The sequence below is a fragment of the Pelodiscus sinensis genome, chromosome 31 (genome assembly GCF_049634645.1).
Source record: "Pelodiscus sinensis isolate JC-2024 chromosome 31, ASM4963464v1, whole genome shotgun sequence".
NCBI classification, from domain to species: domain Eukaryota; kingdom Metazoa; phylum Chordata; order Testudines; family Trionychidae; genus Pelodiscus; species Pelodiscus sinensis.
Genome location: NC_134741.1, coordinates 3977292 through 4001630, shown reverse-complemented (window position 1 = coordinate 4001630; position 24339 = coordinate 3977292). Strand labels below are relative to the sequence as shown.

At 53.3% G+C, this 24339-nt stretch overlaps 1 protein-coding gene and 5 non-coding genes across 7 annotated transcripts in view; 3 read left to right on the top strand and 3 right to left on the bottom strand.

The window, feature by feature from the left end:
• LOC142821626 (zinc finger protein RFP-like) overlaps positions 1-24339 on the top strand; it is a 394289-nt gene that overhangs the window by 149782 nt on the left and 220168 nt on the right. The gene's annotated exons all lie outside the window — the stretch shown is intronic.
• On the bottom strand, positions 3991-4062 carry TRNAC-GCA (transfer RNA cysteine (anticodon GCA)). Its single transcript has one exon. It is a non-coding gene; the product is annotated as a tRNA-Cys (tRNA).
• Positions 9432-9504, top strand: TRNAA-CGC (transfer RNA alanine (anticodon CGC)). The gene has a single exon. It is a non-coding gene; the product is annotated as a tRNA-Ala (tRNA).
• TRNAR-CCU (transfer RNA arginine (anticodon CCU)) lies at positions 10663-10736 on the top strand. The gene has a single exon. It is a non-coding gene; the product is annotated as a tRNA-Arg (tRNA).
• TRNAL-CAA (transfer RNA leucine (anticodon CAA)) lies at positions 13242-13350 on the bottom strand. Its single transcript has 2 exons — positions 13313-13350; positions 13242-13280 (listed from the first exon to the last, which is right to left on the bottom strand). It is a non-coding gene; the product is annotated as a tRNA-Leu (tRNA).
• Positions 22125-22206, bottom strand: TRNAS-AGA (transfer RNA serine (anticodon AGA)). Its single transcript has one exon. It is a non-coding gene; the product is annotated as a tRNA-Ser (tRNA).

The following is a 24339-nucleotide window of genomic DNA, read 5'->3' as shown; positions in this document are numbered from 1 at the left end:
CTTCCATAAGGCAATGGGCTGGTTTCTGCAGTGCAGGGGGTGTCCCATTTGCCTCACAGGGAGCAGTTCCCTAGCTAAAAGTCAGGCAGGCAAAGTCCAGCCTGTAACACCCAGCGGCGGGGATTCTCCTGCCTGGGGAGGGCAGGAACAGACCAGCACTTGGGAGCCTGTTTAAAAAGCCTCAGGCACCTCTTCTGCCTGGGGAGGTGTCTGTAATAGACGCCTAGTGTGACATCAACCTGGGGTTTTACCCCTTTAACCTCACCCAGGGCTTGACGACAAGTCTGTCTCCTGTGTCCATCTCCACCTCAGGCCAAGTGTTCGCATGTTTCATATCTAAGGAAACTCCTCCTCCCTTTTTCCCTGCTTACCTTTCCTTCTGTACCAATATTCCAGTCGTGTATTATCCCACCAAGTCCCTGTGATACCAACTTCTTCCTGCTTATTACCCATCATTCCTGTGTGTCTATACCAGCATCTAAGACACAGATTAGATTTTGCTTCCCTGTGGTCCCTCATCCCTCCTTTATCTCTTCTGTTACAGCCCCTGCTCTCTCCCATTTCTGCCCCATCTCCCAGGTGTCCATGTTGTTCACTTACCTGTGGGCTTTGGGCACCTGCCCCCATCAAACCTACTGTAAAGTGTCCTCACTAGGTTAGCCAGTCTGCATCCAAATACTCTTTCCTTCCTCCACAGGTGAACCCCGTCCCTGCTGAGCAGCCCTTCCTGCAACAGCATCCCATGGGCAAGGAAGCCAACGCCCCCGGCCTATGGAGCTTTCTGTGCCCAGGGGGCCAGACCCCACCAGGGCTGGAAGGCTCGAGGGAAATGGGGAATGGCTGCACTTTGGGAGTCAAAGGTGTTGTCTGGGACCATAAAGCAGAAGAGTTTTAAAGCAAGTTTGTGGGTGGGCGCCATGGCTTAGCTTAACACATGGAAAGTTCCTGGTTCGCAACCAGGCAGAAACACAGGGTCTTCTCCTCTTGCAGCTCCCCTTGGTGCCCACAAGGCAGTTCGGGTACGTCTATATGTGCACCGTCTTTTGAGAGAGGGATGCAAATGAAGACATTCAAAATAGTAAATGAAGTTGGGATTTAAATATCCTGTGCTTCATTTGCATATTTGCGTTATGGCACGATTTCAAAATAGCGCTATTTCGAAATAACAGACACTGTATTAAAGGGGCCCTTATGGCAGGCAACATGGCTTAGGTGCCTAAAGCACCCGCCATATAAACAGGAGCGCCTGGGTTTACAGAAGAAAGTGAAAAGCTGAGCCAAAAGAACACATGCTCCCCCTCCCACACTCAGACCCCCCCAAACCCAGCCCCTGTCATGGCTTAAACCTGGATCCAGAGAGAAGAGCCAATGCAAACAGCCACATGGCAGTGAGAGACTCAGCGCATTGGTGGGTGGGGCAGGGAGCTGGGGGCAGAGCTGGGCCCTAACTCACTAGGGATGTGTCCCATAGCTCAGAATAAGCGATGCAATTGTACAGCTTATTTTGAGTCAATTTTGAAATAGCTTATTTTGTAATTTGGCACTGGCTACACAGCACTTATTTCCAAATAAATTGCTATTCCAAAACGCCCCTCACTCCTCGTGCTATGAGGTTTTCAGGGATGTCTGAATAGCGAGCCCATTATGGTTTGAAATAAGGGGCTTGCTATTAAGACGCGTCTGTGTGATATGAGCACCACGTCCTAAACCTCCGAGCTAGCCGGCCCACGGGTGTCAGGCTCACAAGTGGCCTTTCCAGAAAGGAGCCTTGGGCAGCCACAGGGAGGTTGTGGGCTCTGGACCAAGGTGGGTGAGGCAGATATACTTCTTTCAGGCAGGGGAGTTAGCTCAAGTGGTAAAGCACTTGCTTAGCATGCAAGAGGCAGTGGGATCAATGTCCACATTCTCTATCTGTAGTTCAATTCTTAGCCCTTACTTTCCATGGTGGGGGCTCAGTGATCCCCCTCCATCTTCTTACCTGCTTTCCCAAAAGAGACAGACTTGGCTCCCCTTTCTTTTCCCCCAGCAATTGCCATGCTGCAAAGCAGAGAGTGGGGATATCAAGCCCAGCAGTCCCTCAGGCTCTGTGGTGCAGTGGAAAGCATGTTAGACTTTAAGTGCCCATGGCTAATGTAAGCCTAGCTAGACATTCAAAGGTTGTGGGTTCAAGTCCTGCAAGAGTCACTTTAGCTGCTTCCTCATTTCCTGGGCACCTTTTACAGACCAGGCAATTCTTAGGCTGACAGTGGGGTGGGTTTGAGTCCAGACACTTCCCCGCAGACCCTAGTGTGGGTGGAGGGAAGGGTTGGTTCTTGGGGTTGGGGGTTGTTCTGAAAGTCTGCAATTGCCGTTAGACCATTTTGTCCCTCCCTGTCTTCTACTAGTGCTGAGCAACACTCAGGCTATGTCTACACCGCACTTCTTCTGGAAAAACCTACGCAAATTTCGAAACCCAATTTGTGCAGCTTTTTCTTCTGCTTTTTTTGGAAGAGGCTTTTCCGACATTTGGCCTGTGAACACTGAGCAAATCACACAGCAGCTGCCTGGCCTGTTTCATCTCCCTTCCCCAGGCTGGCACTCAGGGGCATTCTCAGCTGACGTCACCCACCTCTGTCACATGGTAGTTGGGCTCATCCCGGGCACAGGCTGGTCAGCAGCAGCTCCGTTTACCTGGGCACCCAGGGAAGTAGCAATAAGAGAAGGCCTTGTGTTTCTACCTGGCTTTGAAACAGGGATCTTTCATCTGTTACATAACTTTGATAACCACTACACCACAGAAACACACTCTGGCATACATGGCACTTGGCTGACTGTTCTGTTCCTAGCTCTTTCTAACACCCTGCTCTGCAGGGGAGGGGAATGCACCTTGTGAACACTCCACCTCTTGTTCTCAGGGAAGTGACTAACCCGAGCTGCCAGCTCCTCATTTCCTCATCAGCCCCTTGATATTTGTAGCTCAAAGCTGGAGCTGCTGTGGAAGAGGTGAAGCTACAGAAGCTGACAGGGGACAATCAGCGGGCGGAGGGTTATTTTTTCTCCTCCCTAGGCTGATGTGGAGAAGAAAATCCTCTTCCCTTCTCCTCAGAAGATGAAAATTGCATTTTGTTCTCTCTGCTTCTACTAAAGCTGGACTCCAGGACTAGACTTTTTCTTTCTAAAACCCTGGTGAAAGCTGATAGTGAATTGCTTGTAGTCTGAGAATGTGAGTTAAAGAAGGGCATGCCCTCATTTGCATACCTAATGAGCCATCATTTTTGCAGCAGAGACTTTTGTGCAAGAAGAAGCTGTCTACACTGCTCCTTCTTGCACAAAAAAACCCTCTTGTGCAGAGCTGTTCCGCCGCTTATTTTCAGGAATCCTCGTGCCAGTTGGCAGAAAAATCCAGTTCTGACCAGTCTCTGAGTGGCTGGTGCCTGAGGGGATCCATCATGGATCCCTAGGTTACAGGTCACAAGCACCATTTAGTGGCCCCAGTTACTGACCTAAACACCATCATAACACGACGTCTACGTCTACACTGCAGCCTTCTTGTGTAAGAACTGTTTTGCGTAAGCGTTCTTGTGCAAAAGGTCTTCCAGAAGAGCACGTCCACACTGCCAAGTGCTTTGCACAAGAGACGTGCTTTTGTGCAAGAGCGTCCATGGCAGTGTGGTTGCTCTCTTGTGCAAGAAAACTCTGATGGGCATTTTAGCCACACGGGTTTATTGCACAAGAAATTCATGTTGCCTGTCTACACTGCCCTCTTGTGGAAGAGCTCTTGTGCAAGAGGGCTTATTCCTCATGGGGAGAGGAATAACTCTTCTGGAAGAAGCACTGTTTTCCAACGCTGTAGTGCAAATGTACTTATGCAAGAACACTCGTGCTGTGCTCTGCACATTTTTGTGCAAGAACATTGAGCAAAAACCTTGCCATGTAAATGTAGCCTACAGGTTTGTATTCATTCAAAGAGTTCATACAAAGGAAATGTCTCTATTAAATAGACACTCTTGCAGGGGGCACTTGGATTTGAACCAAGGACCATGTGACCTGCAGTCAAACACTCTGCCACTGAGCTACACCCCCATATAAAAAAAAGTGTCTGCAGCCAGTATTGAGAAGTGGGTGGGGAACAGGAGGCTTTTGTAGAACACACATCTCAGGTGGGACGGACCATTACTGACCCCAGATTGTGACTGGTCCTAACATGGAGTTTGTCCAGAAAGCATCAGAACTGGGGCAGGACAGAGGTTCTGTCCACACAGAAAAGTTATTTTGAAACAATGGCCATTATTCCAAAATAACAAGGCAAGAGTCTAGACAGCAATTCCGTTATTTTGAAGTAACTCTGAAATAACGGACGGCTAATTCCAACTTCTGTAGACCTCACTGTACGCAGAAAAATAACTATTCTGAAATAGCTATTTCAAAATGAGGCGCGTGTACATGCTCCACTTCTGCTATTTCAAAACATCCCCTTCTCAGGGCCATTCTAAGTTATTCCTCCTGGGGCTCTAAATCAAGGTAACACATCTACATTAGGGAAGCCTCCTCAGACTCATTTTGAGGTTTCCCTGCAGTGTAGACGTGCTATTTTGAAATAACTGTTCCAGAATAGCTTATTCCAAAATAAACGTGCCGTGTAGACGTAGCCAGAGAGTCCTGAGAGATGAAGCAGCTGGAGGGAAGCCAGGAGAGCAGAGGCCAGACTGAGAACTGAGTGTCCCAGGTGTCTACCTCAGGCCTTCTGTCTAGGTCCCAGGTGTAAGGGGCAGCACTAATGACTCTGAATTCTCCAATCTGAGTTTAAATCTCAGTGGGACGGGCTGGGGCAGTTGCTGGGAGGTCCTTGTGCTCCAGGCTTTTTGGCTTCCTTGTCCTGAGGTCCACTAAGGTGGTTTTGCTTGTCTGAGGCCCATTAGAGCTTTGTGAGCAGACTTGTGCTCAGGTGCCTGATGCCATCACAGCGTCAGGGCAGGTCGCCCATCTGACCCCTGAGCTCAGCCCATGCTGGAGGCAGCCAGAGAATGTGAGCAGAATGGGGGGGCGGGGGAGTTGTATACTTTGGGAAGGGTCCTGGCTCCCAGTCACATGCCTTGCAACAAAGACCAACGGTCCCTGCACAAAGTGCATTGTGGGAATAAGAGTTGGGGCAGCAGGAAAGGGGCCGGCCCCTCAGCACCAGCGAGCAGGTGGGGGAAGATGGGAGTGAATCCTGCTACACCTCATGTGCAAAGGGAGCACTAACCCACGTGCAACTCATCTCTCGTGCTCTGGCCTCCAGCAGCTTTGTGCCCCACTAGGGTGGGTTATTTCAGAGACCAGAGAGGAAGAGGGAGGGGTCTCTGGATGTGCGGAGTCCCCCGGCTCTGCCTGTGAAAAGAAAGAACAAGGGCTCAGCAGAAACTTCAATTCCACTTTGTGCTTCTTGACTTTTTCAATCTTTGAAGAAGCACTTCAAATGTCTGCTCCAGTGGTGCAATGGGTCAGTGCACAGTACTTATAAAACAGTACTTGTAGGAGACATGCTGAGGTTGTGAGTTCAAATCTCACTTGTTGTCACCATGCAGTGGTTCCCAAACTTTTCGGCATCACTCCCCCCCTGCTTTTTGATTTGTAAAAACCCTCATGCCCCCCCTGGAATTTCATCACACACTCTCTCCTCCCTGCCCCCCCCCCAGGCTGTCCCCAGAGCCCAGGGCCTGGGAGTCTGGTCAGCAAGTGAGACTCGCCCGTCAGTCCAAGCTGTTTTCTCCCTGGCTGCCATTCCTGCCTGTCCCGTGCCAGCGCCGCACGCAGGCCAGTGGGGCAGGACGGGGGGTGTCAGTGGGGCCCTGCTCTCAGTCCATCCCTCACAGGCCCTGTGGGCTGCTAGAGGGCTGAGCCCGTCGCCCAGGCCTGGCGCGGGGATGGAACATGGGGCACGTTTCCCCCTGTGAGTGTGTGCGGGGGCAGGAGGGAGCCACACGGGCCCAGCTGAAGTGTTTTGTGCTGGGGCTGGAGGCTTGAGCCTGAGCTGTCGGCCTCAGCGGGACTTGCTCCTCCCCCCTCTCCTGCCTTGCTGCCTCCTTTGGCCAGCAGCGCTCAGGGGCAGCCGGGAGAGCTGGCACCAAGGGCAGAGGAGGCCGAGGCACAAGCCCCTCAGAGGGGATAGGCCTGAGGCCTCTGGCTTGCCCAGGCTCGCGCCAAGGGGCTTTCTGTGGTGCCGGGTGGGGGAGGGAGGCCAGGCCCAGGTCGGTGGGAGAAGGGGCAGCGCCTGCCAGGGCAGCAAGGGGAGCTGAAGGGAGTGAGATGCGGCGTTTCTGCCTGGATCACTCAAGGGTCCTTCTGCTGGGTTCTCCTGCCCCTCCCCTGGGAGGCCGTCCCCTTCGGGGGGCTCTTGCCCTGGCACTCGTCCAAGGCCCACCTGGGCAAAGCAGCCTGCCCCAGGCACCTTCCATAGCTCAGCTGGCAGAGCAGAGGCCTGTAGCGGGTGCTCGGCAAGTGACCTTAGGTTGCTGATTAAACTCTAGCTGACAGAAGAGATTCTTCTTCCTCCCCCTGGCTGCAGGCCCGGCCTTAGGACCAGGCGGCTGCTTTGGGTCTGTCCCTTTGGGGCCTTATTCCTCTTAAAATAAGGAATAAGGGATCTTTCAGAAAAGGTTTTATTTTCCAAAAGATCCGCGTCTAGACTGGCGCTCTTTTCCAGCAAAGCTTTGAGCCTGCGTGTTGCACAGCACTGGTAGGAGACATGGAGGATCTATCAGCACCTGCAGCCTCTCAGAACAACCCCAGACCAGACCCCCAACTCCTAGCCCTTACCTCCACCCTTAATGGGGTCTGCTAGGAATTGCGTGAATGCCAGCCCACCCCAGTGTCAGCCTAAGGATTGATTGGTCTGTAAAAGCAGCATCCTGGAAATGAGGAAGCAGCTAAGGCAACTCTGGTGGGACTTGAACCCACAACCTTTGAATGTCTAGCTGGGCTCACATTAACCAGTATAACTAAGAAGTCCAATGTGCTTTCTAGTGCACCACACAGCCTGATGGACTGCTAGGATTGATATCTCCACTCTCTGTTTTGCCGCATGGCAATTGCTGTGGGAAAAGAAAGGGGAGCCAGGTCTGTCTCTTTTGGGAGGGCAGGTAGGAAGAGGGAGGGGCCACTGAGCACCCAACAGTGAAAACTAGGAACCAAGACAAAGCTGCAGTAGGAGAACATGGGCATCAATCCCACTACTTTTTGCATATAAAGCAAGGGGTTTCCCATCTGAGCTAACTCCCCTGCATGTGAGCATCTCTCCCACCCCACCCCACCCTGTTCTAGATCCTACAAGGTCTCTGTGGCGAACTGAGGCTCCTTTCTGAAAGGGCCACTTGTGAGACTGATACCCGTGGCCCGTCTAGCTCGGAGGTTTAGGACGTGGTGCTCATATCACACTGATGCGTCTTAAGAGCAATCCCCTTGTTTCAAACCATAACGGGTTCCCTATTCTGACGTCCCTGCAAACCTCATGGAGCGAGGGGCATTTCAGAACAGCCATTTATTTGCAACTAAGTGCTGTGTAGCCAGCGCCAAATTACAAAATAAGCTATTTCAAAATTGACTTGAAATAAGCTACACAATTGCATCGCTTATTCTGAGCTATGGGACGCACCCCTAGTGAGTTAGAGCCCAGCTCTGCCCCCAGCTCCCTGCTCCACGCACCCACGTACTGACTCCCCCGCTGCCATGGGGCTGTTTGCATTGGCCTCTTCTCTCTTTAGCCAGGCTTCAGCCAGGACTGAGACTCAGGCAGGAGAATGTGACCCAGCTCCCTGCACCTGGGCCCTGCATTTCTCATCCCTTCAGAGACACTTGTTAGTGGAGGAATAAATCACAGTCACATGAGTGTAGATTATGAAACTTTGTAGTTGTTGTTGCCTTGGAAACTCCCCACAGACCTTCCCCTAGGGTCCCGGGCAGCCCACTCACATTGCACAGCTCACTTCGAGGTGAGGGTGCTGTGTAGACGTGCTCATCCTGTTGAGGACCAGCCTGCCGGGGGGAGGTTCTGGCCACTTCCTTTTCTTGTCTGTCTCAGACTGTGTCTACATTCCAGGGCTACATCTACACTGCAGGCTTTTTGTGCAAGAGCAGATGTTCTTGCGCAAAAACTTGCAGAGCGTCTACAGTGCAGGCACGTTCTTGCGCATGTAAATTTATAGTACAGCATCAGAAAACAGGGCTTCTTGCACAAGAGTTATTCCTCTCCCCACGAGAAATAAGGCCCCTTGCCCAATAACTCATCCACAAGGAGGCAGTGTGGACAGGCAACAGGGGTTTCTTGCTCAAGAAAGCCCTATGGCTAAAATGGCCATCAGAGCTTTCCTGCTCAGGAGAACGTCCACACTGCCATGGGCGCTCTTGCAGAAAAGCACTTCTCTTGTGCAAAAGCACATGGGAGTGTGGACACACTGTTGTGCAAGACCTTTTGCACAAAACAGTTCTTGAGCAAGAAGTCTGCAGCGTAGGTATAGCCAGCCCCTCTCTCCAGGGAACTGCAGCCCCTCGACCCAGGCAGCTCCTCCCAGCATTCAGGAGGTACCAGGCCGAGAAGAAACCATCTGACATGGTGCTGCCAGGGAGGGGCCTCACTGCTAGTCACTGTTCCTGTTCCAGGAGTGGAGCGAGTTTTGTCCTGGGCACCGATATTGAGGGCGTGTGCCCCTGTTTGTGTGTGAGCCCCCATGGCACCCATTGGCTCCTGCTGGGGGGGGAGGGTCCCCTGGTGCCATAGCTCCCCCTGGGGAGAGGTGGATGGACCCCTGGTCCAGTATTTCCTGCTGTGGGGAAGTAGAGGTACCCCATTTCCTATAGCTGCTGCTGGGGGGGACCCTGACCCCTTATCTCCTGATGTGGTTTTAGTTTTTCCCTGGCAGATGCTCCAGACAGGAGGGATGCCAGCGCACTGGCCCAGGCCGGGCCAGCAGTGATGGTTTTTACGCATGTAGGGAAATTCCCCGGCTTCTCCCCCTCACAGAGCTGCTGCCTCTCCGGGAGGCGGATGAACTGCAGGTGCGGGACAGCTCCCTAACAGCAGGGACAGCAGCCAAGGCACCAAATATTACTGGGTCTGAAGCCAGTGTTGGGAACTGGGCAGGGAACAGGAGGCTTTTGTGTCACACATGTCTCAGGTAGGACGGACCCTCACTGAGCCCAGACTGTGACTGGTCCTAGCCAGGAATGTGTCTGGGGCTGGCTTGTGACACTCTCAGGCCGTGTCTACACTGGGCGTAAGAGCAACGCTGCTGCAGTTGATGTTCCGGGCTCTAGAGAAGACCGGCTGATTGGAACTGAGCTGTGCAGAGTCTTGTAAAGGAACCGTAACTTCTCTGGAGATTTGCTGAGTTTTTGATGAGGGTTTATCAGAAGGGATGTTGTGAGCTCTGGAACAAGATGGGGGGGGGGGGGGCAGGAAAAACTACTCACAGACAGGGGAATTAGCTCAAGTGGTAGAGCGCTCGCTTCGCATGCGAGAGGCAGTGGGATCAATACCCACATTCTCCAGTGATAGATGTTTGCTGATTCCTTTTTTCCACAGGCAGAGCCAGCCAGGGGCTAAGTGCTTCCAGGGGCTTCTTCCATAAGGCAAGGGTCTGGTTTCCGCAGGGCAGGAGGTGTCAGGTTTGCCTCACAGGGAGCAGTTTCTTGGCTAAAATCAGACAGGCAATGTCCAGCATGTAACACCCAGCAGAGGGGATTCACCTGCCTGGAGAGGGCAGGAATAGACCAGCACTTGGGAGCTTGGCTGCCAGCTGCTTAGCACATCTGGACACAGAAGAATCCCAAGACTTGGTTCTGCCAGGCTCCAGTTTCCCCTCTTCTGTTTCTTTTCAGCTCCCTGCAAACTGCCTCCCAGCTGTGGGTGAGGCTGAGTGTGTGTGAAACCAGCTGCACTTTGGATGATTTTGTTAATTGTTTAAAAAGCCTCAGGCACCTCTTCTGCCTGGGGAGGTGTCTGGAACAGATGCCTATTGTGACATCACCCTGGGGTTTTACCCCTTTAACCTCACCCACAGACTCCCAACAAGTCCACTCCTGTGTCAAGTGTTCACATGTTTCATATCTAAGGAAACTCCTGCTCCCTTTTTCCTGCCAGTCCTTCCCGAGCAAGCTCTACCCGTCTGTGCCAATATACCAATAAAGTGTATTATCCCACCAAGTCCCTGTGATACCAACTTCTTCCTCCTTATCACCCATAGTCCTGTGTGTCTGTACCAGCATCTAAGACACAGATTAGATTTTGCTTCCCAGTGGTCCCTTATCCCTCCTTTATCTCTGCAGTTACAGCCCCTGCTCTCTCCCATTTCTGGCCCATCTCCCAGGTGTCCATGTTGTTCACTCACCTGTGGGCTTTGGGTACCTGCCCCCGTCAAACCTAGTTTAAACCTCCTCACTAGGTTAGCCAGTCAGCACCCAAATACTCTTCCCTTCCTCCACAGGTGAACCCCATCCCTGCTGAGCAGCCCTTCCTGCAACAGCATCCCATGGAGAAGGAAGCCAAAGACCCCTGCCCACGGAGCTGTAGCTCTCTGTGCACGGGGGGCGGGGGGCAGACACCACCTGGGCTCGATGGCTGGAGGGAAATGGGGAACGGCTGCACTTTGGGAGTCAAAAGTGTTGTCTGGAAACATAAAGAGCCATTTTTAAGAAACTGTGGAAGAGGGCACCATGGCTTAGCTGGCTAAAGCACCTGTCTCCTAAATGGGTGATCCTGGGTTCAAGTCTCAGTGGTGCCTTTTTGTAACCCTTGCTCACATTTTCCTAGGTCCTTCTAGGACACAGAAGAGGCCTCCCCTGGCCACCCATGGAACTGCTGCTTCAGGAAAAGGCTGATTGGGGAGGAGTGTTGGGAAGAAGGAAACCACAAGCCTGGAGTGGGTGCAGAGGCTGCTGTGACTGGCACTGGCACGACAGGGCTCTGACTGATCCCCACATACCCTGACTCGCCGCTCCCCCCAGCAGACCAGGGAGACGGGGAGCAAAGCTGCGGAGGACCCAGGCAGCGGGACCGCGGTGCGTCTCCATCCCGCCGCCCGTGTCTCCCTGGTCTGCTGGGGGGGGGGGGGGGCGCAGCTAGTGCACCCCCTCCCCCCCAGCAGACCAGGCTTTTCTCCGGATGCCTGTGGTAGAGCAGCTGGGGCGCTGCCGGTTGGTCCTGCAGCGCCACTCTGGGTGCTACTGGACCAACCCGGCAGCACCCCAGCTGCTCTGCCCCAGGACTGCTCCATTTCCCTCCTGCCTTCCCACCCTGGTGGTGTCTGGCTCCCTGGGCACAGAAAGCTACAGCTCAGTGGGCAGAGGCTCTAACATGCACATCTCCCCCTGCTGCTGGGGCTGCAGAGTTGCCTTTGAGGTTCTCCAGGGTTAGGGGAGGGCAAAATGCAGCAAACGTTGATTCTCTGGCTTGTAAACCCCTTGGTCTCAGGGTTTAGGTTGGAGTCCCCAGGTGGGGGCCCGGCCTCCTTCAGTTTGGTCCCTTCCTGAGGGCACAAAATTGACATCAGAGAATTCATTTGCCCTGCAGCAATCTCTGTGGGCCAAAGGGTTAGCAACAGAATATTTGCCCAAGCTTAAGTGCAGTAGCAGAAAACACTGTTGTGTGTGTTTCTGTGGTGTAGGGGTTATCACATTTGCCTAACACGCAAAAAGTCCCTGCTTCAAAGCCAGGCAGAAACACCGGATCTGCTCTTATTGCGGTTCCCCTTGGTGCCCACAAGGCAGTGCCAGGGCCTGTTGCAGGGATGTGCGGCATGTGCGCTGGCTTTCAGGAGCGTGTGGGAGACAGCTCAGCAGGTTAGGCTGAGATAGGAGGATGCAGGGCTGGGGCTGAGACTTCTCAGTGGTGCCTTGCCTGGGACCAGGTGATCACAGCCACACAGTGGAGGGCTCACCCTGGAAGTGTCACTACTGTGCTGTTCACCTTTAGGGCAGTGTGGCTGTCGCCTTTGGTGCAAGTGGACACAAAGCCACATAATGGCTTGCCTCATGCCCAGACCCCAGCCACCCCGTTCCCCTCACTTTCTTCCCACCCAGCACCCCCAGCTTCCTTTGACACCCTCCCTTGTTCCTGCTCCCCCACCCTGGTCCTTCATCCACGTTCCTTCTGCTCCCTTTCTCTTGGCCACACACGGCTCCTTGGCGCTTCTCAAGCCAGGCCCTGCAAGGAGCCACCAGGACAGGAACCAGCCATTGGAGCTCAGCTTGCACCTGATCTGGGAGTTTCCCACCACATCTCACCTGGGAAGAGGTGACTTGTTCTCCTTCCTTCTGACCTTACGTCTCCGTTCCCTTCAAAGTTCTCTGCTGCCTCGGGACCCGCCTCCTCAGGGCGCTGCCCCTCTGCCACTGGGCTGGGAGTGGGAGACTCCACAGTCTCAGCACTTGGGCTGAGAAGTCTCACAGGGACTCGTCTGTTGATGGGTTAGTCAGCCCGATGGCCAGCTGGATCCATTCCGTAGCACTGCCCGAGAGGGAGCGTTACAAGTGCCCAGTGTCCATTGGTATTTTCTGGGGCTCTGTGTAGGGGATTGGCCTTGGCCATCTTTTCCAAGGGAAATGCCTCTTCTTTGGAACAGCAGCTCCCAGGAGTTCAGGGAACTTCTTCTTCTCAGCTTGGGAAAGGGAAGACTCAGGGGTGATTGGAAAGATATTTGTGCTGTGAAAACAGCAGGGCCCCCAGGGAAACTGGTAAATAATCCCAGTGCCCAGGCCTGATGTTACCTGCCCCCACACAATTCACACAGCAAACCTGGCTCCCCGAGCACAGGGCGAGTCTGGGGGCTCATTGCTGGGCCGTGGGGTGAAGCAGCAAACCAGCCTCCTCCAGTGGGGCCCGTGAGTGTTGGTGAATCTGGGCCCCTGCACCTGGGGAAAGGCAAACAAAAGGTCTGGGGGTCACACACAGAGACCCCGCTGGGCTGAGCAGGAAGTGGCTGGCACTTTGCTTTGTCTTTGCCTGTGGGCTTGGCTGTCTGCAGCCTGGAAACCTCCTGGCTCCTCAGACCACTGGTCTGGATGGTGCGTTACAGACGTCGGAATAATGGAATTGCTGTGTAGATGCTCCCATTGTTATTGCCGTGTAATGGCCGTTATGCCCAAGGAATGCTGCTGTGTAGATGCAGCCTAAAAGAAATGCTTTCATGAGCATGTGGGAGGAGCAAGGGCTCCTACAATGTCAGGAGAAATGGGGAAATGAGGTCACCTCTCTAGACATAAAAGAGATGATATAAGAAAAGATGATGTGTCAGGAATGGGATTTGAACCCACGTCTCCATTTGGAGAGCAGAACACCCAACTAAGGGAAAGACAAGCCCTTGAGTCTGGCACCTTAGACCACTAGGCCATCCTGACACCTATACAGAGGCCTCTAATGGCAGTTTTCTTACATGTGTGAGTTGCTCAGGGAGGCGGCGGGAGCACCTCTCTTTCCCCATCTAAGAGCCGCTCTACAGCCCAGCTGGGTTTATCCACACTCACCCTCATCTAACGTTGTGAGGTGTTTTGCAGGGAGCTGACAAGAAACAGAAGAGGAGAAAACTCTGGCCGGCAGAACTGAGGCTTGGGATTCTCCTGTGCCAGAGAGTCTGTGTCAGTGCACCTGGGGATCCTGAGCTGAGTGTCTCCTGGGCTTGTTGGCTCCATACCAGGGGTGTCTCTTCTGCAGGGCGATGCTTGTTCCCGGGGCTAACACTTATCTCTGGGACACACTTTGTGCAGGGACCATTGGTCTTTGTGCCACAGTATGTGTCTGGGACGTGGGAGTGAGGAACCTGCCTCAAATAGACACATATCCGCCCCCAGCAGTGTTCTGCTTGAGACCCCGGACCCCTGGCTTTGACTGGTGCCTGGCACGTGGGGAATTAGATCTCAGGGGAGATAGAATCATAGAATAATAGGACTGGAAGGGACCTCGAGAGGTCATCGAGTCCAGCCCCCCGCCCTCAAGGCAGGACCAAGCTCTGTCTACACCATCCCTGATAGATGTCTATCTAACCTGTTCTTAAATATCTCCAGAGAGGGAGATTCCACCACTTCCCTTGACAATTTATTCCAATGTTTGACCACCCTGACAGTTAGGAATTTTTTCCTAATGTCCAATCTAAACCTCCCCTGCTGCACTTTAAGCTCATTACTCCTTGTCCTGTCCTCAGAAACCAAGAGGAACAAATTTTCTCCTTCCTCCTTGTGACACCCTTTTAGATATTTGAAAACCGCTATCATGTCCCCCCTTAATCTTCTTTTTTTCCAAACTAAACAAGCCCAGTTCATGAAGCCTGGCTTCATAGGTCATGTTCTCTAAACCTTTAATCATTCTTGTCGCTCTTCTCTGTACCCTTTCCAATTTCTCCACATCTTTCTTGAAATGTGGCGCCCAGAACTGGACACAGTACTCCAGCTGAGGCCTAACTAGTGCAGAGTAGAGTGGCAGAATGACTTCACGAGTTTTGCTTACGACACACCTGTTGATACAACCTAGAATCATATTTGCTTTTTTTGAAACAGCATCACACTGTTGACTCATATTCAACTTGTGGTCCACTATGACCCCTAGATCCCTTTCCACCATGCTCCTTCCTAGACAGTCGCTTCCCATCTTGTATGTATGGAACTGATTGTTCCTTCCTAAGTGGAGCACTTTGCATTTCTCTTTATTAAAACTCATCCTGTTTACCTCTGACCATTTCTCTAACTTGCTAAGGTCATTTTGAATTATGTCCCTATCCTCCAAAGAAGTCGCAACCCCACTCAGTTTGGTATCATCTGCAAACTTAATAAGGGTACTCTCTATCCCAATATCTACATCATTGATGAAGATATTGAACAGTACGGGTCCCAAAACAGACCCTTGAGGAACTCCACTTGTTATCCCTTTCCAGCAGGATTTAGAACCGTTAACAACAACTCTCTGACTACAGTTTTCCAGCCAATTATGCACCCACCTTATCGTGGCCCTATCTAAGTTATATTTGCCTAGTTTATCAATAAGAATATCATGCGAGACCGTATCAAATGCCTTACTAAAGTCTAGGTATATGACATCCACCGCTTCTCCCTTATCCACAAGGCTCGTTATCCTATCAAAGAAAGCTATCAGATTAGTTTGGCATGACTTGTTCTTCACAAACCCATGCTGGCTATTCCCTATCACTTTATTACCTTCCAAGTGTTTGCATATGATTTCCTTAATTACCTGCTCCATTATCTTACCTGGGACAGATGTGAAACTGACCTGTCTGTAGTTTCCTGGGTTGTTCTTATTCCCCTTTTTATAGATGAGCACAATATTTGCCCTTTTCCAGTCTTCTGGAATCTCCCCTGTCTGCCATGATTTTTCAAAAATCATAGCTAAAGGCTCAGATACCTCCTCTATCAGCTCCTTGAGTATCCTGGGATGCATTTCATCAGGACCTGGTGACTTGCTGACATCTAAATTTCCTAAGTGATTTTTAACTTGTTCTTTGTGTATCCTATCTTCTAAACTTACCCTCTCTCTGCTTCTATTCACTACGTTAGGCACACCTCCAGACTTCTCGGTGAAGACCGAAACAAAGAAGTCATTGTGCATCTCTGCCATTTCCAAGTTTCCTGTTACTGCTTCTCCCTCCTCACTAAGCAGTGGGCCTACCCTGTCCTTGGTCTTCCTCTTGCTTTTAATGTATTTATAAAAGGTCTTCTTGTTTCCCTTTATGCCTGTAGCTAGTTTGATCTCATTTTGTGCCTTTGCCTTTCTAATCTTGCCCCTGCATTCCCGTGTTGCTTGCCTATATTCATCCTTTGTTATTTGTCCTAGTTTCCATTTTTTATAGGACTCCTTTTTTATTTTGAGATTTCTAGAGCCCCACAACAGCTGCTGCTCACATGCAGATGTGCACATCTGTCTGGGGTTACTGGGCACCCAGTCTGCTTCCTGTCCCTGCCAACCTGGGCAAAGCGACATCACTGGTTCAGGGGTTCCTCTCCTCAGCACACTGCAGAGAAAGCCCTTCTGTGTTAAAGGGCCTTAGGGAGCCCAGAGCAGAGGGAGCTGGGAATCTAGTCCCATTGATCCCCTCAACACACACACACAGTCCCAGCCCCAAGCACCCCCCCACATCCCTAATCCTGTACCCTGATTCCCATATCCTCCCACATCCTCACCCCTGCCCTGAGCCCCACACCCCACTGAGAAGCTCCCCAAGTACCTACCTTGAGCCTCCCACACTCCACTCCACACTTTAATTTCTTACAGGTACTGTCCTATCACAACCCCTCCCCCAACTTCCTGCCTTGAGCCTTCCCCTGCCAAAGGGGTGGTGCCCAATAGAACAGTCCCTGTAAGAAATGTGTCACTTTCACCCCTGGGAGCAGCTCAGCCATGCAAAGGGGCTGCCTGGGGTAGGACATTAGCCCTGGAGGGCAGGGGTGGGTGTGGCAGTGACATCACAAGGGCCTTTCACAACCCCTCAGCTTATTGGCTAACGGAGGTTGAGAGCCTGTGTGGGGGCAGGGAAGTAGCTGCCTGAGAAATGTGCTGGGCTGAGAGGCGGGAGTGAGCCAGGTAAGTCTCCCATCCAGAGCCTGCCTCTGGCACCCCAGCCCCTCCCTTCCCTCAACCCACTGGTACCCCATGTAAACCAAACCCTCTGCCCCCATCCTGAACCCTCACCCCTCTCAGATCCTGCACCCCAATCCTCTGCCCCAGGTCACAACCCAACCTCCTGCAACTGTTCCTGCACCCCAGTCCTCTGCCCCAAGCTCCTGTCTGCACCAACCTGCATCCCAGACCCCCTCCTCCTCCATTAATAGCATGGAAAAGTGCAGCCCTGGGAGTGGTTCCCCATCAAAAGTCATTGCCCAGGCCAGCCCTAACCTGTGCAGCAACCCAGCCCCCCCCCCCCCAACTGCTTAATGAGCCCTGCCCTGCCAGGGGCTCAGGACTCTGCCCATGGAGCTGCCATGTCTTCTCCAGAGCCCTTAGGCTGGCACCGGGGAGGACTGAGTCCAGACAGTGCCCAGCAGAGTCCAGCAAGGGCAGAGGGAAGAGCTGGGATGTGGTGGTGGGGCCAGGGATTGTTCTGAAAGGCTGATGGCACCGTTAGACCCTTTTTTCCTTCCCTGTCTCACCCCAGCGCTGAGCAACACTCAGTGTCGGTCTGAGCATCCGTCCTGCTCTGGGACGTGTCTCTGTGGCAGGAACCTGCCCAGGCGGCTCTCGCAGTGAGGCCCCTCCCTGGCAGCACCGAGCAGTGAGAGCTGAGTGAAGGGGGAGGCAGGACCAGGGGGAGAAGGCTCCATGACTGTGTCAGAGGGAGGCTCTGCCCTGGCCAGTGGGGAATCGTTGCCTCTCCAAGTGGCCCAGGCCTGGTGGGTCATTTCCCCAGGTTACTGAGTGGGGGCTGGAGCCAGTTCTGTGTTGTCGCCTTCAATAACCAAACTGAACCAATGGATCTTGTGCCGACCTGACACTGCGCTGGGCTAGTGCTGTGTGTGCCACAGAGCTTCCTGCAGGGCTGCCCACATGGGAGAGCGGAGGGGCCGTTTGAGTCACCCAGCTCTGCCCCTTCTGAAGGGCTTGTGAAAATGGCAGGTGCTGTCTTGGCAGTGAGGGAGAGGTGGGAAAGGGGCCCTGAGTGAACCTCTTGGGTCACAGCTGCTGTAACAATGAGGTAAGATGAATGAGTAGGCAGATGTCAAGTGAAAAGTGAGGCTGGTTTCTCTGACTGGGAATTGGACCCAGGCGTCAGCAGTGAAAGTGCTGAATCCTAACCACTAGACCATTAGGGACACCTGCACATGGGGTCTTTCCTTACCTGCACTAGCCTCTCACAGGCCACTTTCTCTCCCCTTCAGGACACGGGTCCATTTTCCATTGTCCAGAGGGGACAAGAACTGAAACCAAACAGAACAGCAGAACAGCCAGACTGGGCCATGCCAGTTGCCCAACTAGCCCAGGATCCTGTCTCACGACAGCAGCCAATTTCATTGCCCAGTGGGAATCCTCAGGACAGTCAATTAAGTGATGCCTCCTGTCACCCATTCCCAGCTTCTAGAATACACCAGCTAGGGACACCTGCCCTGTCCATCCTGGTTAAATGCCATTGATTGACCTTTCCTGCATTCAATTATCCAGTTCTTTTTTGGACCTTCTTGTAGATTTCACCTTCACAACATCTTCTGGCAAGGAGTTCCACTGGGCGCAAAAATGTTCCCTTTTGATTCACTTTTAATTTGGTTACTTACCAGTTTCATTCTGTCACCCAGGATCTTGAGTAGGAGAATAAAAATTCTTATTGTTTTCTGCACCCCGGTCTTCATTACATAAAACCCTGTCCCATCGCACCTTAGTCATCCCTTTCCCAAGCTGAGAAGAAGAAGTTCCATGAACTTCTTCCTTCAAAGTAGGAATAAGAGATCCTCCGGAAAACTGCTTTATTCCAGAGGATCGGGCCAGTCTAGATGCTTTTTTCCGGCTTTTCCCCAAGCCGGAAAAAAAGCGGCGGACTTGTTTATTTAAATCCCCCTATGGATTTCCCTATTCCCGCTTTCCGAAGAACGGGCCAGTGTAGACGTAGCCCTAGTGTTTTCCCTGCCTTGCATTTAGCCACCCCCCATGGATCAGGCCAGTGATTGCTAATCTTTTTTTAATACCATGGACAGCCAAACCCATTCACAAGCTTTTGCCAGACTGGTAACATATTTACATATCTGCATATACATTATGCAAATAACAAATATGCAAATATGGAAATAAACCATTACCAGTCCCTAACAGATCAGTGTTTGCAGTTATCTACACTTAAAAATTCACAGAAGAAATTCCCCTCAGGGTCCTGGGGGGGGCAGCTTTCCCCCCCCGGGAGGACTGGAGCCTGCAGAGGGAGGGGCGCAGGAAGAGGCACCCACAGAGGCAGGGGGCATTTGGGACACCCTGGTTATAAACTTCAGAAATGTTGTTGGGGCAGAGAAGTTGGTGCCCTCAAGTGCCACCACCAGTCACCTCTGCCCTCCCCTCCTACCCCACGGGGGTGGGGGAGTTGCCGTTGTATCTTTCCCCATCTCCTGTACAAGCCCTGCCCTGTGTCTCCCCTTCCCCAGCCAGGCTGCTCTTGCTCCCCCTGTCTCCTCCCAACCTCCCCTGCCCCCTTTCCCTTCCTGTGACCCCCCGAAGTTTCCCTCCATTGCACCCCTACTCCCAGCCACCCACTGACTGGCATGATCCCCCCAACCTCCCTTCAGCACCTCCTGCCTCCCCTTCCTGCCCCCACCTCACACATCCCTGTTCCCCTTCACCTCTCTTATCTTCCCCCACCCCACTTGATCCCCCTCCCCACCCTCTCTGGGGTGGCTCTCCCTGCCTAGCCCCAGGCTGGGATCACAGCCCCCTCTGCTGAGAGCAGCCCTGGGCCAGATACCCCCACTGCCACCCTGGGGGGGTCTGCTCTTCTGTGAAGGGGAGGGGGGCCTCTCCTACCTGCCCCCTCAAATGCTGCCCACCCTGGGGGGGGGCCGGGCTGAGGGCCGGGCCGGGCAGGGACTGGCCAGGCTGGGGGCGCTGCCATGGGAAAGGTTCCCAGGGAGCAGCTTTCTACATCCCACCAGCCCTGCGGGAGATTCCCCTTCCTGGCTGCAGCCCACGCTCCGGGGGCCCAGCAGTGCTGCACCCAATGCTGGGGCTCAGGGATCTGCCCAGAGCCATTTCCAGGGGCCCTGCAAGCAGAGGGCAGGAAAGGAGCCAGGCTGAGGCTTTGCAGGGAGCAGGCCGGGGACCTGGCAGGAGGAGGCTCCAGTGAGCACAGAGCCTGCGCAGGGCCAGCCTGCTGTTAGGGGAGCAGGAGCATCCAGCACCATTCAGGCCAGTGGCAGCCGCCACTGCGGGAGCTCTGAGACTCCAGGGTAAAGGCCTCCAGCCCCCAGCCCCTGGGATTAGGTGGCCCCCAGCCCCTGGGATTAGGTGGCCCTGGAACGAGGCCCCCTGGAGTAGCATTGTGGCCGGGGGGCTCTGATCACATGGGGGCTGGCCCCAGAGCCCAGGGCCTGGGAGTCTGGTCAGCAAGTGAGACTCGCCCGTCAGTCCAAGCTGCTTTCTCCCCGGCTGCCGTTCCTGCCTGTCCCGTGCCAGTGCCGCACGCAGGCCAGTGGGGCAGGACGGGGGGTGTCAGTGGGGCCCTGCTCTCAGTCCATCCCTCACAGGCCCTGTGGGCTGCTCGAGGGCTGAGCCCGTCGCCCAGGCCTGGCGCAGGGATGGACCATGGGGCACGTTTCCCCCTGTGAGCGTGTGCGGGGGCAGGAGGGAGCCACACGGGCCCAGCTGAAGGTTTGTGCTGGGGCTGGAGGCTTGAGCCTGAGCTGTCAGCCTCAGCGGGACTTGCTCCTCCCCCGTCTCCTGCCTTGCTGCCTCATTTGGCCAGCAGCGCTCAGGGGGCAGCTAGGAGAGCCAGGACCAAGGGCAGAGGAGGCTAAGGCACAAACTCCTCAGAGGGGACAGGCCTGAGGCCTCTGCCAAGGGGCTTTCTGTGGTGCCGAGGTGCCGAGCAGGGGAGGGAGGCCAGGCCCAGGCAGGAGAAGGGGCAGCACCTGCCAGGGCAGCAAGGCACTGCATTTCTGCCTGGTTTCACTCAAGAGTCCTTCTGCAGGTGAAGCACCCATTAGAGCCCCCTGTGTTGCTGGGTTCGCCTGCCCCAACACTCATCCAAGGGCTACCTGGGCAAAGCAAAGCAGCCTGCCCCAGGCCCCCTTCCAAAGCTCAGCTGGCAGAGCAGAGGCCTGTGGCTGGGGATCAGCAAAGGCCCTTAGGTTCCTTTTTTTTTTGTTTTTAAAAAGAATAATGGAGATTGCCTATCTTCTAGAACTGACCTTGAAAGGTCATCAAGTCCAGTCCCCTGACTTCTCAGCAGGACCAAGTACCATCCCCAATTAATTTTTGCCTGAAACTGCCTCTGCAAGGATTGAACTCATAACCCTGGGTTTAGCTGGCCAATGCTCAAACCACTGAGCTATCCCTCCCCAAACATCTCTGTACTCAGCATGGGGCTTGAACCCATGACCTTGGTATTATTAGCACCAGGCTCTAACCAACTGAGCTAGTTAGCCTGCTGAGTCAACTCCAGCTGAAAGGAGAGATTCTTCTCCCTCCCCTGGCTGCAGGCCAGGCCATAGGACCAAGCGGCTGCCTTGGGTCTGTCCCTTTGGGGCCTGGGGCTACAATTGCCAAAAAGGGTTTGGGTTCCAGCTGCCAATCTAACGTCTTAGGCTGCGCAGACCTCAAGACACGGCAGGAGCTAGAGGGGAACGGTGAACGGCTGCACTTTGGAATGGGAACATGTTCTCTGGAACCATAAAGTAGAACAGTTTGAGGGTTGTTGTGAATGAGAGCACCATGGCTTAGTTGGCTAAAGCAGCTGCCTTGTAAGCAGAAGATCCTGGGTTCAACTCCCAGTGGTCCCTTGTGGTGAGGCCAATGTGTCTCTTCTTTCCACCATATCCCAACACATAGCTGGAGTTGGTTTTACTGTTTGCTGGTGTCCTAACAGTGGAAGTAGGATGGCAGCAAAGAGCTGGTGCAGTGTGTACTGGTGCAGGTGCCCTCTGGGTTTGATTTAGAGAGTCTTATCTAGACTCGCTAAATCAAACTCTGGGAGATGGATTGCAGCAGAAATCTCCACCTGAGTGAAGACATGGCCTAATGGTGCAATTAGTTAGATGCTGACCACAGCCAGTCTGAGCCATTCTAGTGCTCCGGGCATGTGGCACTGCCCCCCGGCTCATGGTGCATGTGCGGCTCCACCCTGGGTGCACAGTGCATATACAGCCCCTCCCCCTCCATGCGTGGAGGTTGTGGTGGCAGGATGCTCTTGTGCTGCCCAGCCTGGCCCTGCCACCACCGCTGGCGTGCAACCCAGGGTCCCCTGGGGCAGGCCATGCAGAGCCCCACAGCTGCATGGGGAAGGGCACTTCTGACAGGTGCTGTGGAGGTTAATGCAGCCCCAGGGAACTGCTGCAGCCTGCCAGGAGCCAGGGCCTGATGGCAGCTGCCCCACTAGCTCAACCCTTAATCCAGTCCTGATGCCAACAGTAACAGCCCCACTGCTGGTAACTCACAGAGGCCCTCGCTGCCCGAGGAAGAGGTGTGGGCAAAACACAGACCACACTGTGAGCAGGATTTGAACCTGCGCAGGGAAACCCCATTGGATTTCTAGTCCAAAGCCTTAACCACTCGGCCATCACAGCTCTGGGCAAAGTGGATCCAGGGAAACTGATAAATAATCCTAGTGCACAGCCCTAATGTCACCTGCCACAGAGTTCACACAGCAAACCATTGCAACAGCTGTGCAGAGGAGTCCCGGCCATTCTGCTCTTAGGCTGCCTTGGAGGTGAGTTCTGCTTCAAGGTCTTCCCTCCTCCTTCTTGGTCTTCCTTTCCCTTTTCCTTCCTCTTCTCTTCTCCCCTTTTCCTTCTTCTTATTGGTGTCCTTCTTGGACCCCAGTTTATAAAGAGAAATTCAAGTACCGCTTAGTTCTACCTTAACCAATTATTTTAGTATAATTTCACTATCCAGTCGGCTAAGATCGAGTGCTTCCAGCCTCTCGGAGAGCCATGTCACAGGCACAAGCCCCCAGAGATCCCTCTGGCCCTTCCAGGGATACTTTGCATGAGCAAGCAAGTGGCAGCAAATGCTGGGCACTCTCATGGTAGGGGCCAGAGATAAAGCTGTGGTCCAAGGAGGAGTCTCTGCAGGCCCTGCAGTCCAGGCGGAGGAATGCAGATATTTATGGTTGAATGGTTGACGGCCTTGCAAAGAAAGGCCACCTCCCCCCACCCCAGACCAAGTCAGAGCCAAGGTCAAGAAATTGCGGCAGGGGTATGTGAGGACCTGTGAGCGCAGTTCCCGCACTGGGGAAGCACCTTAGCACTGTGAATACTGTGAGGAACTGGACCAAGTCCTGGGGGTTGGGGAACCCTGTCTCCAGGGACAGTTGTGGAGTCTGGAATGGAGACACCTGGGCAGCAGCGGCTGCAGCTTCAGGATGACAACCCAGATGACCAGCATCTCCAGGATGAGGAAAAGGAGGATTCCAGGAACGTCGTGACCCTCACCCTGGAACCAGTCCCCCAGATGGAGGAGGCCTCCCAAATGTCCTCGGGCACCGGGGAGGGAACATCAGGTGAGTGCTGTGAGGTTGCAACACACACAGGGCAGGCGGGAGCACAGGGGATGATGCGATATCATGACGTGTCATGCTGATTGTATGTTGGGGGACACCACACATGTCTGACCCCATAGAGGGCCGTCCTCCCCCCGCCATGTGTGCAAGGCACCACCTGCTCCTGCAGACAGTGCTGCCAGCGGCTAATTTCCTAACACTGGATGCAAACAAGCAAGTGTAATGGGGGTGTAGCTCAGTGGTAAAGTGTTTGACTATAGGCAAAAGGATCCCTGTTTCAACTCCAAGTGCCCCCTGAAAGGTTGATCAACTTCTTTGAAACCTTTGCATCTCCAGTTGCATCTCACTCTGCATTTATGATGTGCAGAGATTACCACAAACCCCTGGGCTGTGTCTATGCTGGGTCACTTATTCCGGAAAAGCAGCCGCCTTTCCAGAATAACTTGTCAGCTGTCTACATTGGCCGCTTGCTTTTCCAGAAAAGCAATGACAATATACTGTAAAATTGTCAGTGTTTTTCCAGAAAAACTATGCTGCTCCTGTTCGGGCAAAAGTCGTTTTCCGGAAAAACTGTTCCGGAAAAGGGCCAGTGTAGACAGCCCAGTAGTCTTTTCCGCAATAAAGCCCCGATCGCAAAAATGACGATCGGGGCTTTTTTCCAGAAAAGCGCATCTACATTGGCCACGGACTCTGTTCCGGAAAAAGTGCTTTTCTGGAAAAGCATCCTGCCAATGTAGACACGCTTTTTCTGGAAATCCTTATAACGGAAAACTGTTCCATTTTAAGCATTTCTGGAAAAGGGTGCCAGTGTAGATGTAGCCCTAATGTGTTTCTGTGTCAATGCGCATAAACCAGGCAAACCCATCTCAACTGAAACAAGTTAAAATCTGCTGTGTCTGGTTTCTAGTCCCATCAATTCAGCAAGGGTGTGATCTGAAAGTCCTTGGTCTACCTGGGCTTTGCTGTGCAGAAGAACAAGAATCACACCCAGTGGGGGAGGAATGGCCACATTCAATCTTCTGGAGTTTGATTTAGCAAGTCCAACTAAGACTCACTAAATCAAATTCAGAGGGTACCCCACCAGTTTCCAGGACTTCTGCTCTTTGTTCCCTTTGGGTTCCTGAAGTAGGGAAATAGCCAGGCTCAACTGACGGAGGTCAACTCTCGCTATGTAGGGTATGTTTACACTTGCACCCTC